The following is a 22162-nucleotide window of genomic DNA, read 5'->3' as shown; positions in this document are numbered from 1 at the left end:
TTCCCAATTGCCTCAAGACCCTCTGCGGTGCATATGACTGAATACTCCTTACGCCCATTATCCTTAGGTATCCTTTGGTAGCAGTCATATAGATGGTTTCTGTCCTTGGGAGCCATCCTATAGTCCACTCGACCTGACCTGCATCAAGAACTTTCAAATGAGAAACCCATGCTTCAAATCCTTCTGGTGTGTTGTAATCTTTTATCCTCTCCTCATAACTAATGATGAAGTTATTTGGGCTCGAACCGTAACTCATGAATCTGGGATGATGGCGAAGATGCTCGATCAACCACATTTGTAGAATGATGCTACAACCCTCAAAAAATTGAGCCCCTACTTTGCATACTGTCAATGCGCGATAGATATCTACTAGCACCAACGGGGCAAGTGTATGATCTTCCTTGGTAGTGAGGATTTGTGCAATTCTAGCCATACGAATATCCACCGTTCCTTTCTCATTTGGAAAAACCATGATCCCAAAGAATGCCACAATAAATGCGAACTGACGATGAATTTGCCAAAGGCCCTTGTTTTGTTTGTTGCTCAGACCCTTTTCATGCTTTTCAAAACCAGCAGAATGCCCGAACCTGAGTATAGGAAATGGAAAGCACAACATCCGTTGCTCACACGTTCCTTATTCGTCTGTTTACTAATATTCATAAGGTCAAAGAACTTGTGCACCGATGGAGCCCTTGGAAATATAAGTTTTTGCTTCCTCAAGTCCCGTCCGAATTCAATGTACCCGGCTATCTCCTCCAAAGTAGGGGTGATCTCAAAATCTGAGAAACGAAAGACATTGTGGACGGGATCCCATAAAGTTACCAAAGCTTTGAGCAAATCTTCCCGCGGTTTGATTTCAAAGATGTCTATAAGAGCACCCAAGTGTTTTTTCACCCATTTCTGACCATCTTCATCTAGATCATTCCACCACATACGCAAGTGTAGCCGAGATTGTTCCCTGACCACTTCTGGCGGTTCTTGGATGGTATTCATTTGTTCCTGTGGAAGATTAAGGTTAAGGTTTGACTCGAGTTGACCCTTTTATAAACAGTTTTTCGAAGAAGAGAAGAAAAAAGAGAAAATAAAAGAAGAAAAGAACCATAATCTTTCTTCTGTATGCCAACTTTAGCCAAATGGTTATTTTTGCAAATGCGTCCCCCTTTCGAATTTAACGCGAATTTTGAGGCCGGGGGAATTATTTTATGACCCCTCACAAACTTGTCCATTCTTTTACAAAAATAGCCTTTCGACAACTGAAAAATACTCTGAGGCTACCTCGGCAAGAACGGTTTAAGACATAGCCGAAGCTGGATCGGCTTATTTTGACCAAAATCAAGATTGCATTCACTCGACCACCGATTCTCTTTTCTTGTTTTCCTTTTCTCTTTTTTCAAAAATAAGGCCGAACCTTATGTAGGTTGCCTACGTATCCCACATCCGGTGAGAATCAGGCCTGCGTAGTTCGGTCAGTTTTGACACATTTGAAAGAACACAGTGTTTGACTCTTTTAAAATAACTCACTTTTTTTTTGAAAAATTTTGGGCAGAGTTTCAGGACGCTTTTCAAATACCGGGATGTTTAGAACCGGGTTTTATTTTCTTCCCTATATTACTCTTGGTTTTTCCCCTTTTCCCGCTTTATTTTCCCTAGCCGGTTAGCATGCAAGCCAAAAAAAATAAATGTTCACATAGCACATAGAATGCATCAGGATGGTCTGTTATTTCGGACATACCTGTCCTAGACCGACCCAACCCCTGTGTTGAGTCCCCTAAGTCAAATGCACATGATGCAAACAATTGTTCCTATTAGGGATCCGGCATGAAGCTGTGTTTTTCTAGGTTTAACTCCTGAGGTTTTGGTCTAGACTTGGGGTACCCGAGCGGACAACTAGGGCCAAAAAGGGGGCGACATACCGGGAGTACTGAAGTCTACCCGGCCTTGTCGCTTTCCCAGCCTCGTTCTATTTGGCATAATTTCTACAGAAAAAGCGGGTCACACGAACGTGTGCGCCATTTTCAGAAGACTCAGATGGGTGGCGTAAAAAGACAGTTATACACAATTCAAACAATAATAAAGCAGTAAAAAAATAACATTTGGCACAAAAGATTCACAGAATACAGTAATATTAAAAATAAATGAAGCCAAGTAAAAATCATTAACAAGCTCGAAGTCTTGAACCCTGAACCAGAGATTCTGGGTTTGATCCCCAGTAGAGTCGCCAGAGCTGTCACACCTCCTTTTACTACACCCGCAAAGGGTATAAATATAAGGGAGTTTTTCCAATTAAAGGACAGTCAAAACGGAATTTGTTTGTTTAAAAATTCAGAGTCGCCACTTGGGATAATTTATGGTATCCCAAGTCACCGGTTCAAATCCCGAATCAAGGAAAAGATTGATTTTGTATTACGGTCTGCGAACTAGAAATCCGGGTAAGGAATTCTGTTAACTCGGGAGAAGGTGTTAGGCATTCCCGAGTTCCGTGGTTCTAACACGGTCGCTCAACTGTCATATTTGGCTTAAATAAAATTGTTTAATTACCCATTTTAGAACCTATGTGCTTTTAACTCTTTTAATTAAGAAAACATCTTGAAACAAGTCACACGTACGTGTACCCATTTGTTTGGCGTATCAAAAATCATGTCACGCGAACATGTCCATAATTAATAACGCTTTATTATTATTAAGAAAGTTTAGCCGAAGTTGCACGAACACATACTCCGATTTCGTTTTCAGAAATCGTAATCATGTCACGCAAACGTGTCCACAATCACGGTGGTATATTAAACGGGCCTAAAGCAAACTACGAACATTTGTTATTTTAATATCTAAATCATAAGAAATTAGTAGAGGGCCATGCATTTTAAGAACTTAAACTAACTATGGAAGGCCACTATTACAACTCGCATAATATGACTCACCTCGAAATCACCTTAATAATCCAGTTAATTTATTAAAAGACTACTTGAACTTCTGATTTAATTTCAAACCAAACTACTTTGCAATTTGAAAGCTAAGGGATTATTAGAAACGGAACCCACGTTTGATTGTTAAAAGAATTTAGGCTAGCTATGTGCCTAACAACCAATTGCCAATAGTTTGAATAGGACATGAGAATGCAATTGGGCTCAACATAAAGCCCAAATCAAAAGAAGAGCCTGCCGCTAAAAGAAAAATTCAGTAACTGGACTAACGATATTAAGCTCATGCAATATATGATAAAATAACTCTCATTTACAAACAACCCTACACTCATGCTCAAGCGATTCTGATTTCCCAAATGAATTTAACAGTCCCAAGCTAAAAGCAAACAGTATACTCATTGGAGAAATAGGCTCCCGATATCACAAAGTTAAATCACAAGTCTAAAGCAAATATCATTCATGCATTCAAATACTGATGACAGAGAGGCAGAATTCAAGTACTGACTTTAACAGGGGTAAATACAATCCAAAAATAGCTCTCAAGCAATTGCATTGAGCTTTAAAGTTTTTCAACAGAACTCCCAGCATCAGACACTTAATGCTTTCACCCCTGTTGCTCATAAGCCAAACAATAGACTCTGAAGCCATATAAACCCAGAATATAACAAATGAACATAAAATTAACCTGGAATCAAACGCTACCATACAACTCACGTATTGTTCAACTAAGTTAAGCCCATATCTCAAAAGCCCAAGGTTAAATACAATGGCAGGAATTCAGAGATTAAACTATGGAAAGATTAAGAAATACTATGAATCTAGAAGTAACACCATGTAATTCAAAGAAAGACAATTAGATTATAAACAGAGAATTTGATGTCATGCTTTGAACATCCATTTTCATTTCATACTTCAAACTTGCTTTGCATCTAGTATAGTCCAAGAATATGTACCTGATTGTAGCGATCAAACAAGGAAAAATGGGTGAGAAATCTAGAAGAAGCAACAATAGCAGAACCAATTTTCAAACAGAAAAATGATGTGCAACAGTCCAAAATCCAGTTTCAATCGAGCAGTAACCACAGCGAACTTCAAACCAGACTTTTAAACCCAAATTCAGTCCATTTTTACCCCAGATGAGTCAGAAATTGTTTCAGAAATTGAGAACCTCAGAAATCACAGAAGAAGTTCAATGGAACAGTGCTTTTTTATGAAATTTTAGCTGTTTTTGATTTTTTCTGAATTTTTTCTCCTCTTATCTCTGAATTCTCCCTTAAAATGCAAGATAGAGATGACTTTATAGGCAAAGCATTAGGCGGACCTAAGAGAATCAGACTTGCACTTACCCCCCTTTCCAATTTTTGTTTTAGCTAAAATACCCCTAATCAACTATCAGAATTTCAAACACAGTCCCTCATCCCATTTCTTGGAAACTTCTTAAGGCTGTTACATAAGATTCCCCTACCCTAAATTTCCTAAACTAACCCTTAAACCCCTTGTTATTCACCTTCTAACCCTCAGACCAAAATGTGGGCCAAGTTGAACCTGGGCTGACCCCTTTCTTTTGGACTCAAGGTTAATTCACTAACTCAAATGACCAAATATATCAAACAACCAAACATACTTCAATTCATAGAAATCAGGCTAAAATCCCCTTCAGCCCACAATTTTATAGTAAGGATAAAAAAACTAAAACTAAAGAATTCAAAAAACAAACGAGAAATGGAGACTAGTTTCAAAACTAAACTAAGACGAGACATGCAAAAACGGACGGACAGAAGGAAATAACAGAAGAGAACAGTGGGAGAAAGAAAAGAAAAGAGAAAAGAAAGCTGAAAGAAAATTACCTAAGAGAGAGCATCGGACAGAAATAATGGAGAACTTCGAACTCTTTGATTTCGACCCAATCCAAAGTTAATCATGTGTCCTTAATATCAAAGACACACGAATAACCTCGATTTGGGCCTAAAATCTTTCATGGAACCTCGGTTTGCATCTTTGGGGCTTTTATGATTCAACCTCTGATCTGAAATTCGAACGGCTCTTATGATGTTCGATGGAAACTGAGTGGAGTTTTGGCAAGAGGAGAGTGGAGTGGTTGTTTAGTGTGAATCTGGTCGGGTTGGAGACTCGCCGCCGGCGGATGGCGGTGGTGATTTAGGGCGGCGGTCTCTAGGGTTTGGGTGAGCTGATCTCTGAGGTGAGGTGAGAGACGAAATGGGGGGTAGGGGCGTTAGGGGCGTTAGGACATATATATATTAAACGAACCCCAGTTCTGGATCGTTAGATCAAAAGAGATCAACGGTCCTGATTTGGTCTGTTAAAAAACGGGGTCATTTTGGAATTATGGGGCTGGACCGGTTTTTAGGACCGGGTTTGGGCTGAGCCAAACGGGTATATGTGTATAAGTCAATTGGGCTTGGAGAAAAATTAAATAAAAGGCCCAAAAATCTGATCTTCTTCAACTCTTTTCCTTTTCTTTTTCAATTAATTCCTTTTATTTCTTTTAAATAAAATTAAAACCTAAATTAATTCCTAATCAAATTATCTGATCACATTGAATTAAGTAATTCTAAATAATAATTACCACCACTAATTAAATGACAAATTAAAGAAAAAACTACCAAAATTTGAAAAATTAAAATTAAAGTGCCAAAATGAACTATTTTGTGATTTTTTCCAATTTTATAAAACACCAAATTACTAATTAATTCAAAAATGCAAAAATTAAATCCCAAATGCAAATGCAACATATTTTTGTATTTATTAATGAATAAAATAAAATAAATGTGCACAGACAAATGCAAATAATTAACAGAAAATGCCACGAAATCCAACAAAATTGCAAACACTGAAAGAAATTATTTTGTTTTTAATTTGTTGGAGTAATACATATAGGGAAAAAATTACGTGCTCACAGAGTCACAGGTCGGAATGGAATTCCGGAAGTTGGAGTAGCTCCGTAGTGTTGATTGTGACGTGTGTGCAAAATTTCAGGTCATTCGGACGAGGATTGATAGACTTTTTGATCGAAAGCATATTTTTAGAGTTTTAGAATTCTTAGGCTTGAATCTGTGGTTGATTCGTCATTTTGATGTTGTTTTAGGTGTTTTAAGGATTGGTATAAGTTTGGAAAGTGGTATTAGACTTTTTGGTGCCTTTGGTTGAGGTCCCGGGGACCTTGGGAGGTTGTCGGAAGAATTTGGAATTTGTTTGAGCAACTTCAGCTGTTGTTTTTCTGTCATAACCGCACCTGCGGTTGGGTCCCGTAGGTGCATAACCGCAGAAGCGGCATTTACCATCACAGAAGTGGAAATTGGGAGGAACAACAGGAACCGCAGAAGCAACATATGTACCGCACTTGCGAGACCGCAGATGCGGATTCTGGGTCGCAGGTGCGGCGGAGAGGTTTTAAATGAGAACCGCAGTAGCGAACCACAGAAGCGGTATTGCAGATACGATGGGTGGACCGCAGATGCGAGATTTCTGGGCAGAACATATAAATTCTTGCCTTCGCGAATTTGAACTATTTTCACCTATTTTCAAACGAGAGGAAGCCTTGGGGAGCATTTTCAAGAGAGATTTTCAGAGGAATTCCTTGGGGTAGGATCTTTGGTCCATAAACTCGTTATTGGGGTGATGTTTATCATTATAAACATGAAATTTAAGGAAAATTAGTGGTAATTTAGGGGTTAGGTCTTGACTAATTAGAGACCTTTGAGTAATGATTTGAGGGACCATTTGACGTCCGATTTTGGTACTTTTGGTACGACTGAACTCCTGAGAGTGTGAGGATTCTGGAAATATAAATTTTAATTGATTTCGAGATGTGGGCTCGAGGGGCATTTTGGTCATTTTACCTAATTTCGTGTATTAGCTTAGAATTTCTTTGTAGAACAATTACTTGAAGTGCTATTTACATTATGAAATTGAATTGAATAGATTTAGGCCATTTGGAATCGAGTACTCGTGGCAAGAACGTGGTCTCGGGTTGATTTTGAGCCGGTTCGAGGTAAGTGGTTTGCCTAACCTTGTGTGGAAGACTTTCCCCTTAGGATTTGGTATTGTGATGATTGAAATGCCTTGTACGTGAGGTGACGAGTGCGTACTTGTGCTAATTGTTGAAAATCCGATTTTCATTAAGTAACTTTAATTGTGTTTTCCCTTTTTATTTATTATACTTGCACTTTTAAACCTGCTGTTAGTTTAGAGAAGCATGTCTAATTGACTTAATTGCTTTATTTGCTTTAACTACCTTATTTGTATTACGTGAAGCATGCTAGGTTAGAATTGTCTGTGTTACCTTGTTATGAAGTTGAGTTTATTTGAGTATTCCTTTTGCCATTGTTGTGTGTTTTACTTTGGGACTACGGGACGGCATCCCGAGAGATCCCCTGTACGCATTTACGATTTGAGCTAAAGTGTAGGATACCGAGAGATCCCTAGCACGTATATATATTGAGCATACCAAGAGATCCCTAGCATATATTGAGGATACTGAGAGATCCTCGGGATTCCAAGAGATACCTATCATACATTGAGGATACCAAAAGATCCTCGGGATACCAAGAGATCCCTAGCATACATTGAGGATACCGAGAGATCCTCGAGATACCAAGAGATCCCTATCATACATTGAGGATACCAAGAGATCCTCGGGATACCAAGAGATCCTTAACATACATTGAGGATACCATGAAATCCCTGGCATATAGTGAGGATACTAAGAGATCCTCGGGATACTGAGAGATCCCCGATTATTATCCTCATAAAGAATGGTATCTCCTCGTGATTGTTTTTGCCTCTATTTCAGTTATTGAGTCTTTTATATTCCTATATTTAATTCTTATCGTTAGCTTTCAACTGTGCTGCTTACCTTATTCTGTCATATCTTACATTTTTAATTATCTCAGTAGAGCCCTGACCTTCCTCGTCACTACCCGACCGAGGTTAGGCTTGGCACTTACTGAGTACCGGTGTGGTGTACTCATGCCCTTTCTGTGCATGTTTTTCATGTGCATATCCAGGTACTTCGACTCTGCCCTATCACCCTTGAGGCGAGGCGACTGCTCCAGAGACTTCGATGTAGATCTGCCATGTCCACAGACCGAGGAGTCCCTTTCCACTCTATCTTGTAGTGACAACCCTTTTATCTTTTTTGTTGATGTAGACATTCCGGAGTTAGAGCATTTTTATTATATTCATAGCTTGTGATTCATGGGTTTTCGGGTTTTGGGAGAAATGTATTAGTTTTTGATAGTTAATATTGTGTATGCCGAGCGGCATTTTTAAACGCTGTTTTATTACACTATTTATGTTTTAAATTGTTTTCTTCCGCAAATTGGTTTATCTTCCGCAAATTTAGGCTTACCTAGTCATAGAGACTAGGTTCTGTCACGATGGTTCACGGAGGGCGAACCGAGGTCGTGACAGAGTTCATTCAGGCTATACTGAGCTTTTTATAACCTAGAGAAACCATCAGCTCTCTTGTTTTCATGGGCTTAATCTTGAGGACTTATCCATTCTCTCCACCTTCTCACTTGCCTTTTCTTATCCTTACTCCTGTCTTCCTAAAACCTTGTCGCTCTACCATACCTTAGCTTGCGACCTACACATATCTATTTATACTACTCGCAACCTTCCTTCAACTTGCTGGCGCCATAGATTTCCTTATGTTATTCTAGAACATCAAGCGAGACATCACATCATCTCTAACTCTTCTTTACTCTCTTAACTAGACCTCTTGGTATCTAGAAACCATAGGCTGGAAGATATAACACTGATGATGTCGTTATCATTCCTGGATACTGAATCCCAGTGCTTCTAGCCTTCTATCCGAAGTATGGACTATTTACAACCTTCTTCATTTGAGTGTCTCATACGTTGTTCACCTTTACCTTACTTACCTTAAAATCTCGCATCACATCTTCTATCTCTTTCATAACCTCCCTTCCATATAGGTATAATTCACATCCACAACTTGAAGCTCTATTATAATACTTGCACATTTGGTGCATACACAATCCGGTGGGAGCTTCATACTGACTTCTTATGAGGCTGGTACTTCTTCTAACTGGATATATTGTAGAGCCATTATAGAATATGGTTGTTGTACTGTCTCTCTTATACCTCTAATATTAAGAGTGCTTCTGCAATGTTCTCAATCATGATTTCTATAATTTTCTGGGTCCAATAATCAGGCTCATGATTTACTTAGTTGATGTAACTCTTTAATTTCCTTTTTCCTCTAATCAGCCTTTATGTAGTCTTAAGCTATCTTCCGATCTACGGTTCATGGTATTAGTTATTACTTTAGCCTTTCATGTACGCTATGGAATATCTATGATAAAATCTTCTAACAATTCAATCATTTGTCTATGACCTAGACTCAATTCTTTATTTTAATTTATACCGGGGTCTTCTATGGTCATATGATTGTCAACATATATGATGCATGGATAATACTCCAAAATCTTAAGTGTGTTCATAACGTAACTAACTTTGGATCATTGATCGAATAATTCCTTTTGTTCCTTCTCATCTTTCTTTAAACGTAAGCTATTACTTTTCTTGGTCTTTCTGCCCCTTGTTGCATGCATGCTTAGCTTATCTTAGTTCTCACGCATGCCGAAATTTTTGTGCAACTCGTATGATTTCGAATATTACTTTTGATTTTACATCCCGTTCATTAGCCATGGTAGGTGCCACTTTATTATCGAGTGCATATAATGTTGTAGTGAGACTGTTTTTACATGACCATTCCTTCTTCAAGTTACTATGCTTAGGTTGAAACCTTCTTCCTTATTTCCTCGACTAGTCTTTCATTGTAGTATTTAGGGAGGATCCTCTGACTCTTGTAAAGCTGTGAGCTTATTACGTCGTATACTTGATAGAATTTTTGATGTTCTTCCTCGCCTATAATTATATGTAGTTACTTATCTCCACGCCCTTGTGCTTGTAGGGTTGCTTCTGACTAATATTTTGACTGTCTTTCCAGTGGAATTCTCTTTTATTTCTGTAAAACACATACGGTACCTTTAACTTCCCCAACTCCTATCTGAATATATCTCAAGTATTACAATCTCATAACTACGAGACTGAATTCACTATATTGGGTTTTACTATGTTTTATCTTACACGATCTGCTGATTTGTCTGTAACCTCTTGTCTAACCATAACTAGGCTCTTGCTGAATCAACTACTAACTACTTGTTGGCCCATTCTCATATCAATATTTCATATAATCTTTCTTGGGTTATTTCTTTTGTCTTAACTTACCTCTCGCACTGGCTCCTTATTTATCAATAACATCCTGTGCAGAAACCCTTACTCCCTTTCCTTAACGTCGTGTTTGCATAATGTTCTGGAATCGTAACATATCTATAGGATTTGGATAAGTAAAATCTCATTCCTTTCTCATTTTTATCACATTCTTCCTTTACCATTCCATAGTTACAAGAACCACTTAATTCTAACTTAATTCCATATCACTCCATATTCCCCCCTTTAAGGGAGTACAAAATTTAGCATTACGGTGATCTACCTATAGATGTTTTAGCTCTTCGTCGTTGGCATCTTTTCACATCATCGATGACCCTTACTCACCTTGCGGTAATCCTTCTGTACCAAGGATAACAAAATTCCTTACTCACGAGAGAGATACCTAGTATAACTGGCACACGCAGTCCCTTAAGCTTAACTTTGCTCACATTGCTTGCTTTAGGGGAGCGTCTTCCTGAATGACCTTTAAGGGTTATTCTTCTATCGTCCATTCTATTATTGCCGGAACGCAATCTCTGAATTTCTCATGATGCCGACTATTATCAAATCACTCAGTCTCTAATTCATGTTTAGTTTATCTTGTTCACCAGCCCATATTTATTTCTATTACTCTAGGGTCTAACTTTTCCTTTTGGTAATCACGTTAGAGTCACGAACTTATTTTTCGAAATGAGGATATGACTTTATGGCCTATACTTTTTTGTTGTCTCAAGGCCTGTCACCTCTCATCTTTTCCTTCCCTTGACAATAGACTCTGTAATGATGTCATATTTTTGATCTACCGTTGTCATCCATGTATCACATCTTACTCATAATGCTTTATTAACACTCTTCTTATTTCTCTTAACATTTATGTCCATCACTTTATTCTGAAAACTCCAACAAGTTATTCTTTTGCTTTTAGCTCCCCTTACCCCATCCACTAGCTCTTCGGGCTACCTAACATTCTCTCTCTACTAGGGACGGGAGCCAGATTAAGGTAATATTTATCCCTTCAAGGCTTCCAGTGCCTATATTTGTAATTTTTTCTAAACATTCTAGTATTCCTATATAGCTATACTATTCTAGAGGGCATCATCTGGGTGTCTCACAAGGAGATATATTAGCACATTTACAATATCCTTCGTAAATATCAACTAACGCAAACAATCCATCTATTATTTTGGGTTACTCTAACCCCAGCCAGATCCTGATATCCCGTCCTTCTCTTAAACTATATCTTGTTAGTTCCCATAGGGCATAACTGATATGGATGTGGCTAATTGTACATACATTTGTTATTGTTGAAGGTAACACAAAATGCTTATATTTCTCTTCCTAAATTGTAAATACTGATAATCTTCATTAACTGGGTGCCTCGTACCCTCTTTCACCTTACTTCTTTTACTTGTTGAAACTTGTATCTACCTTCTGAATCTCTCGTTGCTTTTCACCATATGGGTGGATAGATATTCTTTCCTTAAGGCTCCTTATCAAGAAGCTTACACGTCTTAGTACACACATATTCTATTGAAGACCTCACATTTATCCATCACAAGAATGACTCAAAATCGAGTTCCTCTAACTCAACCCTTCTACAACCATATGCAATCTCTTACCAATTGTCTTTTGGATGTAGGTATCGTCTTATTACGAATAAAATAAAATTTAGGAGTCTGAATTCTTACAAGTGAACTCTACCACACAATCTAGAGTAAGAAGAAAGAGTGACAGTCTTAAATGCCCTGTAGCCTCCTACTTATAAGTGTGGTTCACAACACACCCATAAACAAGACTCTACTAGACACGTCTTGTAGACTCCCTAGGGCAGATCAGCTCCGATACCACTTTTGTCACGACCCAAACCAATGGGCCACGACGGGCACCCGATACCTTACTTAACCGAGTACCAACATAATGTATCTTTCGTATCATATTATCATAGGTAAATGAACCAGAAAGGCTGTCAGGAGATAACTAGAATAAAGCATGACGGAATACTCGGTATAGGATGACCCAACATGATATACCAACTTATACATATGATGTACAGGCCTATAAAGCTGGCATGATCCTTTATATACTCAAAACATAGGTCGACAAGGCCATACAAATATCCATATACATGACATGTGTCTACAAGCCTCTAAGAGTAGATAAATACCATAAAGGTTGGGACATGACCCCGCTATACCGATCAATACATGTTAAAAGCATACTAACCAAATAGGTGACTCCAGAGCAAATAGAGCATACCAACACCTTCTGTTGAGCTGATAGCCTACTTGGAGGACTCTCAAACTGTCTATCGGGACCTACGGGCATGAAATGCAGCGTCCCCAGGAAAAAGGATGTTAGTACAAATAATGTACCGAGTATGTAAGGAATAAAAATCAGTAAATAAAAGTCATGAGAGAAACATGGAGTAAAAGACTCAACATGTGAGTCTGAATAACTCTGTGAATTATTTAATATTTATAATGTCATGCATATGCGTACAAATGGCATAGCATGCATAGTTATATGCGTACATAACATCAGGCCTCTGAGGGCATCCCATCATATCATCTCGGCCATTGTGGGCAAAATCATCACCGTATACCAGCTGATCAGGTAGTGGTGCATATATAACGCCATAATCTTTCCTCATACTCCATATACATATATATATACGCGTATATAATGCTATCTAGTCATAGGTCAATGTGCATGTATAATTGAACGCAATGCATAAGAAGTGAGTTAATAAGATTTCTCGGTATGTCATAAGATCATTACGCCTTTAATTAATATCAAGAAATAAACTTTATCAACTTACATATTTTCTGAGACCCATGAACAGATGATAGAATAATAGGACATATAGCGAATCAAGAACATAGGAACCCTTAGTACATTTAAGAATAGAGTCATTTGTGAAAGTTGCGTGTTTGCTCGTTTTGTGTGTATCATATAGACCATGTCAAAAGGAAAGAAGGGATAGCCTTAACATACATGAGTCGATTCTCTTAACAATCCCTCTAACCCACGTCATTTTGCAAAAAATACGTAACGACGGGTGGAAGTATGAAAGAATCCGTATGATATTCTTGAGAAAGATTATACCGTGCTCTCTTAAAATTGCATCTCACGTTGCTGTTAAGTTATGAAATCTCGCATGAATTTTTGTTGAAGCTTTCCTCCATTACTTAGCAACCATAACCTCACATTTTAATGATGTAGGGAGATGTCTTATCATTGTGGGTTGTGGGCCCCATTTGATAAGAATGAATTTTGCCCCAAATCTCCTAAATATGTCACCTAGCCCTATGACTTAGTCATATGAATTCCTTTCTTGCTGCCACGTTGGGAGGTTAATGTTTATCCATCAATTCCTAATTAGCTTGTTAATGTTTCATTAAACTAATAATTAATTAACTATCCACATAATTAAGAATTATCTCAAATAACTTAAAATACTAATCACTTTTAACACATATTATACACCTTACTATCATGGTCATGTGGTATATTGTGTGGCAATAGTCCATAAATACGGGGTATTATAGCTTGGATCATATTTTATTCCAAATTGGCAATCTTCAACGAAACTCATTTTCTTTAATATGTTTACCCTTTCACCCTCACGAATTTACTTATCACTTGTTTAAAATAGCATAATATTTATAACCTCAAAATAATTTTGTCCTTGGACTGATGTCAATTATCTTACGACAAATCCAACGTACAATACTACGGGGTGTAACAAGAAGGAAAAAAGTTTATATTTTTTTTGTGGTATTTTTAATATATTATTTAGGTTAAATAGAGGTGTTGTTATTTTATTTCTTGTTTTTTGCTATGCCACCGCGTTTGATTTCACACTGTTGGTTTTGTTTGCCGGTGGTTAGTCGATGGCGTAATAGGCACAGTTTATGTTGGAATTAAGTGTTTAATAGGAAACGGTTTTAGTTGAAGTGACAAAATGGAATTCGGAACCAACTTTAAGGGGCTATGTATGTATTTGGCTTTTTTCTATATAAATATTTGATATTGATTATTACTTCTTCACTCGTACATAGTCTCTTTCGTCATCAAAAAGGCAAGCATTTGTTTTGAAAAAAGAAGATTTAAACGTAATCAATCGTTTATTATCAAGTACTCTCCATTTTTCTTTTTCTTTGGTCGAACAGTCGGTTATTTTTCTTTTTCATGCGCAATTGAACCCAAACGTATTCTTTTTATTGTAGTTCAATTTGGTTAAGTCTACTAAACTTAAATGACATTAATTCACATTTTTAGACTAAAATTCAAACGTTTAAAATCACCTGAACTATAGAAATACTTAATGATAAATAAATTGTTTTAAACTCTGTAAACCTATCATAATTTTTATTTTTCAAGTCGCCAAATTAGAACAATTTGATTAGATTCATCCGTTTAGCGAAAAGGAACATGAATGATCTGGAATGTTACTTTTTAAATAATACGTAAATCAACATAATATATTATCCTGAGCTTGAATTCAATTTGGATTTAACAAATTAACTTGAAAAATTATAAAATAGGAAGAATACTTTGATGTGTTCTTGTTGTAGGTATATAAAATTTGCGAAATTAAATTCATAAATTAATTTAGACTATATTTTAAATTCAAGATATATTGATCCCAATAAATATGATGGGCTAATATAATTGAATTAATTATATAAATCCAACATATATGGATTAAATAAATAAGTCTTAATCCATTGGGCTAACTCATTTAATTGGGCTACAAATGATGAGCCCACTTCGTTTAGCCCAAGATGTCATCTTTCTAGAGGCACAGTTTGGTGCCACGTGTCAAATGACGTGGCACGCCACGTCAAATGGAAGAGCCAATAGGACCATGCAGCGTGCCAAAATGACAAGGCATGCCAAGTCACATTAAAAGGCTAATGAAATCGCGCCACGTGTGCAAGTGACATGTTCTGACCAATCAAATGCGGTCATGTCACACTTCAATTTGATTGGTCGGAAAGAGTTTGTTCTTATCACAACTCCTCCATTCCACAACTATAAATAGGGTCTTCATAACTCAGAAAAGACACCAGAAGTTATAACAAGAAGCAAGAGAGGGCTCATGGATCAAACGCTGCAAATTTCTCTACAAGTTTCAAGCTTCAAGCAATCAAATTCAAGCTCAAGAACGAAGAACAAATCAAGGTCAAGTTCAAGCAATCAAGCTCAAACTCGAGAACAAGATCATCGTTCGTGGCAACAAACATAGATTCAAGATCAAGCTCAAAGGCCCTTGAATTTATTTATTATTGAAAAGAAGGATCAAAGGATTCATAGAGATTGTAACACTCAAGTATTTGAAATAAAATACTACGATTGTTACAATATCTTCAGTCTTGATTTTATTTTCTTGACGCAATTTATTGTCTACACTTGTATTCTTAACAATACAACATACGAGTTAGATCAACTTATTTGTAACTCCACGTTTAGTCAAACTAAAATACAAGTTACGTACTATTCACCATTAGAACGACATGTTTTTGGATGAGCAAACCTTGGCAAAAAATTCTCTATTTATTTTTTCTTTCAATTCAAATAACGACATGACTATGACGTTCCATTGAGTGACCGGAAAAGTGGCAATAATTGTCCTTTTTTTCCTGGTGTATCTTGATTCGAAGATTTAGTTCGACAAGGTAACTTGTGTAATTGCTTGAATTAAAGGAGAGACCGATGTGTTGCGGAAGCCAACTGTATATAGTGTGAATAAGTCACAACTATTATACCAAAAATTATGACAGCCACCAAATAATAAATAAGACAATAAAGCAACAATAAAGGGAACACCAGAATTTACGAGGTTCGGCTAATTTTGCCTACTCCTCGGACACAACCAATATTTTATTTCACTCCAAAAATACAAGTGAAACAATACTAAAGAGAGAAGATACAAATGCCTTAAATAGATGAGAAGGCAAATGAGAGGTGTATTTCAATCCTAAACATTAGGCCTTCTTTTATAGGGGAAAAATCCCCCCCAAACTTAACTCTAAACCAATGTAGGACTTTGGCATTTTGCCAAACTTCAACAAATCTCCACCTTGGCAAATTCCACATTTTCAATTCTCTCTCAATAACAAATTTTGGTTGTGTCTTCATCTTCAATCTTCAGTGTTCAACAATGTTGATCAAATCCAAACAATGTTGAAACTTGATCGCAGTCACCACCTTAGTTAGCATATCAGCAGGATTCTCCGTAGTATGAATTTTCTTCACTGTGACTCCTCCTTCTTCTATGATTTCTCGTACGAAATGATACCGAACATTAATATGCTTCGTCCTTGCATGATAAACTTGGTTCTTCGCTAATTGAATAGCACTTTGACTATCACAAAAAATTGTGATACCTTTTTGTTCAACACCAAGCTCCTTTAGCAATCCTTGAAGCCAAATTGCCTCCTTCACAGCCTCTGTAATAGCCATGTACTCTGCCTCTGTTGTAGACAAAGCAACTGTTGACTGCAAAGTAGACTTCCAACTAACTGGTGCTTTTGCAAAAGTAAACACATAACCAGTAGTTGATCTTCGTTTGTCCAGATCACCCGCAAAATCTGAGTCACAATATCCAACTACAGACTGATTGTATTCCTGCTCAAAAACTAACCCGACATCTACAGTATTATGAATATACCGTAGAATCCACTTCACAGCTTGCCAATGCTCCTTCCCTGGATTGTGCATATATCTGCTAATAATTCCAACAGCTTGTGAAATGTCAGGCCTTGTGCAAACCATTGCATACATCAAGCTACCAACAGCATTTGCGTATGGTACCTTTGACATATACTCTCGTTCAGCTTCATCCATTGGCGACATAATAGTACTTAGCTTAAAATGGGAAGCAAGTGGAGTACTAACTGGCTTAGTCTTGTCATCTATGCCAAAACGTTGAAGTACTCTCTTCAAATATTCCTTTTGAGATAAACAGAGTTTCTTTGAACGTCTATCTCTAATTATCTCCATGCCAAGAATTTTCTTTGCCTCGCCAAGATCCTTCATCTCAAACTCCTTCTTCAGTTGAATCTTCAACTTATCAATTTCTTCCGAATTCTTGGAAGCTATCAACATATCATCAACATATAGGAGAAGATATATAAAGGAACCATCTTTAAGCCTGCGCAAATACACACAATGATCGTATTTGCTTCTCTTGTACCCTTGCTGCAACATAAACTTGTCAAATCGTTTGTACCATTGTCTAGAAGATTGTTTCAAACCGTACAACGATTTTTCAAGTTTGCACACCATATTTTCTTTTCCAGCAACTTTGAATCCTTCTGGCTGAGTCATGTAGATTTTCTCCTCCAAGTTTCCATGTAAAAACGCAGTTTTTACATCCATCTGAACTAGTTCCAAATCCAATTGTGCTACCAAAGCCAACATAATTCTAATGGAGGAATGTTTTACAACTGGAGAAAACACTTCATTGTAATCAATTCTCTCTTTTTGAGCATATCCTTTGGCCACCAATCTTGCTTTGTAGCGAACATCTACTTGGTTAGGAAATCCTTCTTTCTTTGCAAATACCCATTTGCACCCAATTGCTTTCTTTCCCTTCAGGAGATTGGCCAATCTCCATGTATGATTCTGATGAAGGGACTGTATTTCATCATTCATGGCAATCCTCCACTTATCTTCTTCTGAACTTTGGACAGCATCTTTATAAGTGGTAGGAACATTATCAGCTACAATTGAGGTTGCACAAGCAACCGTCTCTATGAGACGAACAAGTTTCGTTATTGTTCTTTTTGGCCTACTGGTTGCTATTGATTCAAGTTGTTGTTGAGGTTCCTGAGTTGGAATCTCCTCTACTGGCTCTTCTTCCAGAGGGTAATCTTCATTTATTTCCTCCTCTGCTTCTTGTGTAGGAAAAATAAATTTTCCCTCAAACTCCACCTGCTTAGAAGCACCTTTATTTTGTTTGGTGTCTTCTGTTACCTTATTTACCATAGCAGATTCATCAAAGGTAACATCCCTGCTGAATATTACTTTCTTTGTCATAGAATACCATAAGCGATATCCTTTGACTCCAGAAGTAATTCCCATAAAAATAGCCTTCTTTGCCCTTGGATCCAATTTTGACTCCGTCACATGATAATATGCAGTTGAGCCAAATACGTGCAAAGAGTCATAATCTAAAGCAGACTTTCCATACCATTTTTCAAATGGTGTCTTGCCATCAATAGCAGCAGATGATAAGCGATTAATGAGGTGGCATGCATATGTAACTGCCTCAGCCCAAAATTCTTTGCCCAAGCCAGCATTGGACAACATACACCGTACCTTCTCCAGCAAGGTCCGGTTCATACGTTCAGCCACTCCATTCTGTTGTGGTGTATGTCTAACAGTGAAGTGTCGGACGATGCCATCATTTTCACAGACCTTATTGAAATGATCATTTTTGTATTCACCTCCATTGTCTGTGCGAATACACTTGATCCTCTTGCCTGTTTGATTCTCCACCATCGTCTTCCATTTGAGAAAAATTCCCAACACTTCATCTTTGCTCTTCATTGTATACACCCATACTCTTCGGGAAAAATCATCAACAAAGGTTACAAAATAGTGTTTCCCACCCAATGAAGGTGTTTTGGAAGGACCCCAAACATCAGAGTGTACATAATCCAAAATGCCTTTAGTATTATGGATCGTTGTACCAAATTTAACCCTTGTCTGTTTCCCTTTAACACAATGCTCACAAAACTCCAAGTTGCAAGCCTTTACTCCTTTTAACAATCCTTGATCTGATAGAGTTTTCAAGAATTTCCTCCAGCATGTCCCAAGCGCATGTGCCATAGCTTGGTTGCTTCTGCCTCTTTGTCGTCACTGGATGTCACTGTCGCTGTCCCAATAACTGTACTACCACAATAGCGGTACATATTATTATTCTTCCGATTAGCCTTCATTACCACTAGTGCACCGGAGCATACTCTCATCACTCCATTTTCTGCAATGATTTTAAACCCTTTTGATTCCAGGGCTCCCACAGAGATGAGATTCTTCTTCAAATCCGGTACATATCGAACATCTGTTAATGTTCTGATCATTCTATCATGGTTCCTTAATCGTATTGAACCAATGCCATATGAGGTAAGAGGGCTATTATCCGTTGTGTGGATGACTCCATATTCTCCTTCTTGAAATTCCACAAACCAGTCCCTGTTGGGACACATATGATGGCTACAAGCCGAGTCCATCAACCATATGTCTGATGATGTTGATGACTCTGTTGTAACTAATGAGAAGTCTGAATCATCACAATCAGCTACATTTGAATCCATAATGGCCTTTCCATTGTTATGTTTGGCCTTATTCTTCAACTTCGGACAGTCTTTCTTCCAGTGCCCTTTTCTCGACAAAAGGCACATTCATCTTTGCTGGGTCTGGATCTTGACTTGGATCTTCCCTTCTTTGTCCTCGTTTGATTTTGAGGACGACCCCTCACAAACAGTGCTTCTCCTTCTCCGCCCTTCTGTTTTTCTCGCTTTCTTTGTTCATAGCTGTACAAAGCCGAACAAACTTCTCTGAGAGAAATTTCGTCATTTCCATGGAGTAGAGTAGTTTCAAGGTGCTCGTACTCATCAGGAAGTTACGCCAACAACATTAAGGCCAAGTCACCATCATCATAAGTTGTATCCATATTTTGCAAATCTGTGACCAACTTATTGAAACTGGTGATATGTTCATTCATCGTGGTACCAGGAACATAGGTGAAGTGAAACAGTCTCTTCTTCATGTACAATTTATTTTGACTGTTTTTCTTCAAAAATTTATCCTCCAGTGCTTTCCATAATTTACTTGCAGAAGTTTCCTTTGTGTATGGAGATTTCTGCTCTCTAATAAGGTAGGATCGAATGGTACCGCAAGCAACACGGTTGATAATTCTCCAATCTTCTTCTCCAATAACATCTGGTTTCTTTTCTTCAATGGCCAGATCTAGCCCTTGTTGAAAAAGTACATCTAGAACCTCGCCTTGCCACATCCCAAAACGCCCGAACCCGCAAAAAATTTCTACCGCAAATTTCGCATTTGATACAATTCTTGTCATAAGCGAAGATGCCAATGATGACGTATTGTTGACACTTGATGTAGATTCTTCTTGTTTATTGTCTCCCATATTTGACACAAATATTATTTAATAGCTGACGACACAAATCAAGATTATTTCCTTTCTGGTGTGGAAGATCAGACTAAGCTGCAATCACAGAGCATACTAAGACAGAATTTTGACACAGTTACCAAGATAAATCTTTTCTGATGTGGAAGATCAGACTATGCTGCAACCACAGAGCATACTAAGACAGTACCTTGGCTCTGATACCAATTGTTGCGGAAGCCAACTGTATATAGTGTGAATAAGTCACAAATACTATACCAAAAATTATGACAGCCACCAAATAATAAATAAGACAATAAAGCAACAATAAAGGGAACACCAGAATTTACGAGGTTCGGCTAATTTTGCCTACTCCTCGGACACAACCAATATTTTATTTCACTCCAAAAATACAAGTGAAATAATACTAAAGAGAGAAGATACAAATGCCTTAAACAGATGAGAAGGCAAATGAGAGGTGTATTTCAATCCTAAACATTAGGCCTTCTTTTATAGGGGAAAAATCCCCCAAACTTAACTCCCAACCAATGTGGGACTTTGGCATTTTGCCAAACTTCAACACCTATAACCTTAGGACTCGGTAGAGAGAGTCCAAGATTTCCTGTTTTTAATATAAATATTGAGGAATGAGATAAACACATATGTATGAAATAGAAGGGGAAAAAATATCAGTTTTGCGAAGTATTCCATTTAACCATTGCTTATTAATTATCACAATGATGCTTAACCTTTTCTCAGCTTTTTATATCCGCGGTGCTTAACCTATTTGTAATGAGTTGTTGGAGACAACAATTAAATAGTATATGTTTTTGATGTTGTAAATTGCGAATGATATGTTTGAAACGAAGACAAGTCAATATGAAATGTTCAATGCTTTTGTTAGTACAATTGTCCGAACAGTCGTTTTCTATACATCTGTATTCAGTTCTTTTCTTTTAACAATATTCAATATGAATTACTCCTATTGTTATGCACCATAAATACCCACAAATATATAATATGAAGGCGCTATTTTGGTAAAAATTGCATGGGCTAGTCAGTTTTTGGACTGGTCATTCAAAAATAGCAAGCGTTTGCAAAGTCATTGAAAAATAGCCACTATTTTGTTGCAACATGGAAAGTTCCGGCATAATATACTTGAGATCAGTGCACTTGTGTATGAACTTTCAGCAAATTATGTTGGACCGGTATATTATACTGAAACTCCAGTATATAATATGATGGAAGTCCAGTATATTAAACTGGAACTCCCCAATATACTTTGCTGGAACTCCAATATATTATACTGGAGTTCAGTATATTATACTAGAATTCCAATATATTATGCTGGAGTATTTTTCGGATTTTGAACAGTGGTTTCATTCAGATTTATCTTTACATGAAAAGTGCTAAATTTCGACTACTTTTGAAATTGTGGCTATTTTTGAATGACCACTTGTAAATCTGGCTATTTTTTTAATTTCTCCCGCTATTTTGTGTATTCTTTCAAGTTTCAAGGGGCAGCTGAAGCATAACACAACTCATTAATTGGATAAAATTGCAGTCTTATCTCATAAATCCCCCAGTTAATCAATAATCAACAGGGAGTAGAAAACATACACAGGCATGGTCAAAACTGGGGATTTTTGCAGCTGCAAACCATTATTATCTACATCCTCCAAATCAATCTGGCAAATTTAGCCTAAAATGGATAATCTGAGACCTATAAACCAAAAGACACACCCTTAAATGGTCTTAATGCAACTTACAAGGGCAATACGAATGATTTATTGAAGCATTTGTTAATATCCCAGCTCAACCAACCAGTATAAACACTTGG

Source organism: Nicotiana tabacum, chromosome 1, assembly GCF_000715075.1.
Source record: "Nicotiana tabacum cultivar K326 chromosome 1, ASM71507v2, whole genome shotgun sequence".
Taxonomy (NCBI): Eukaryota; Viridiplantae; Streptophyta; class Magnoliopsida; order Solanales; family Solanaceae; genus Nicotiana; species Nicotiana tabacum.
Note: the sequence above shows the minus strand (reverse complement) of the source record.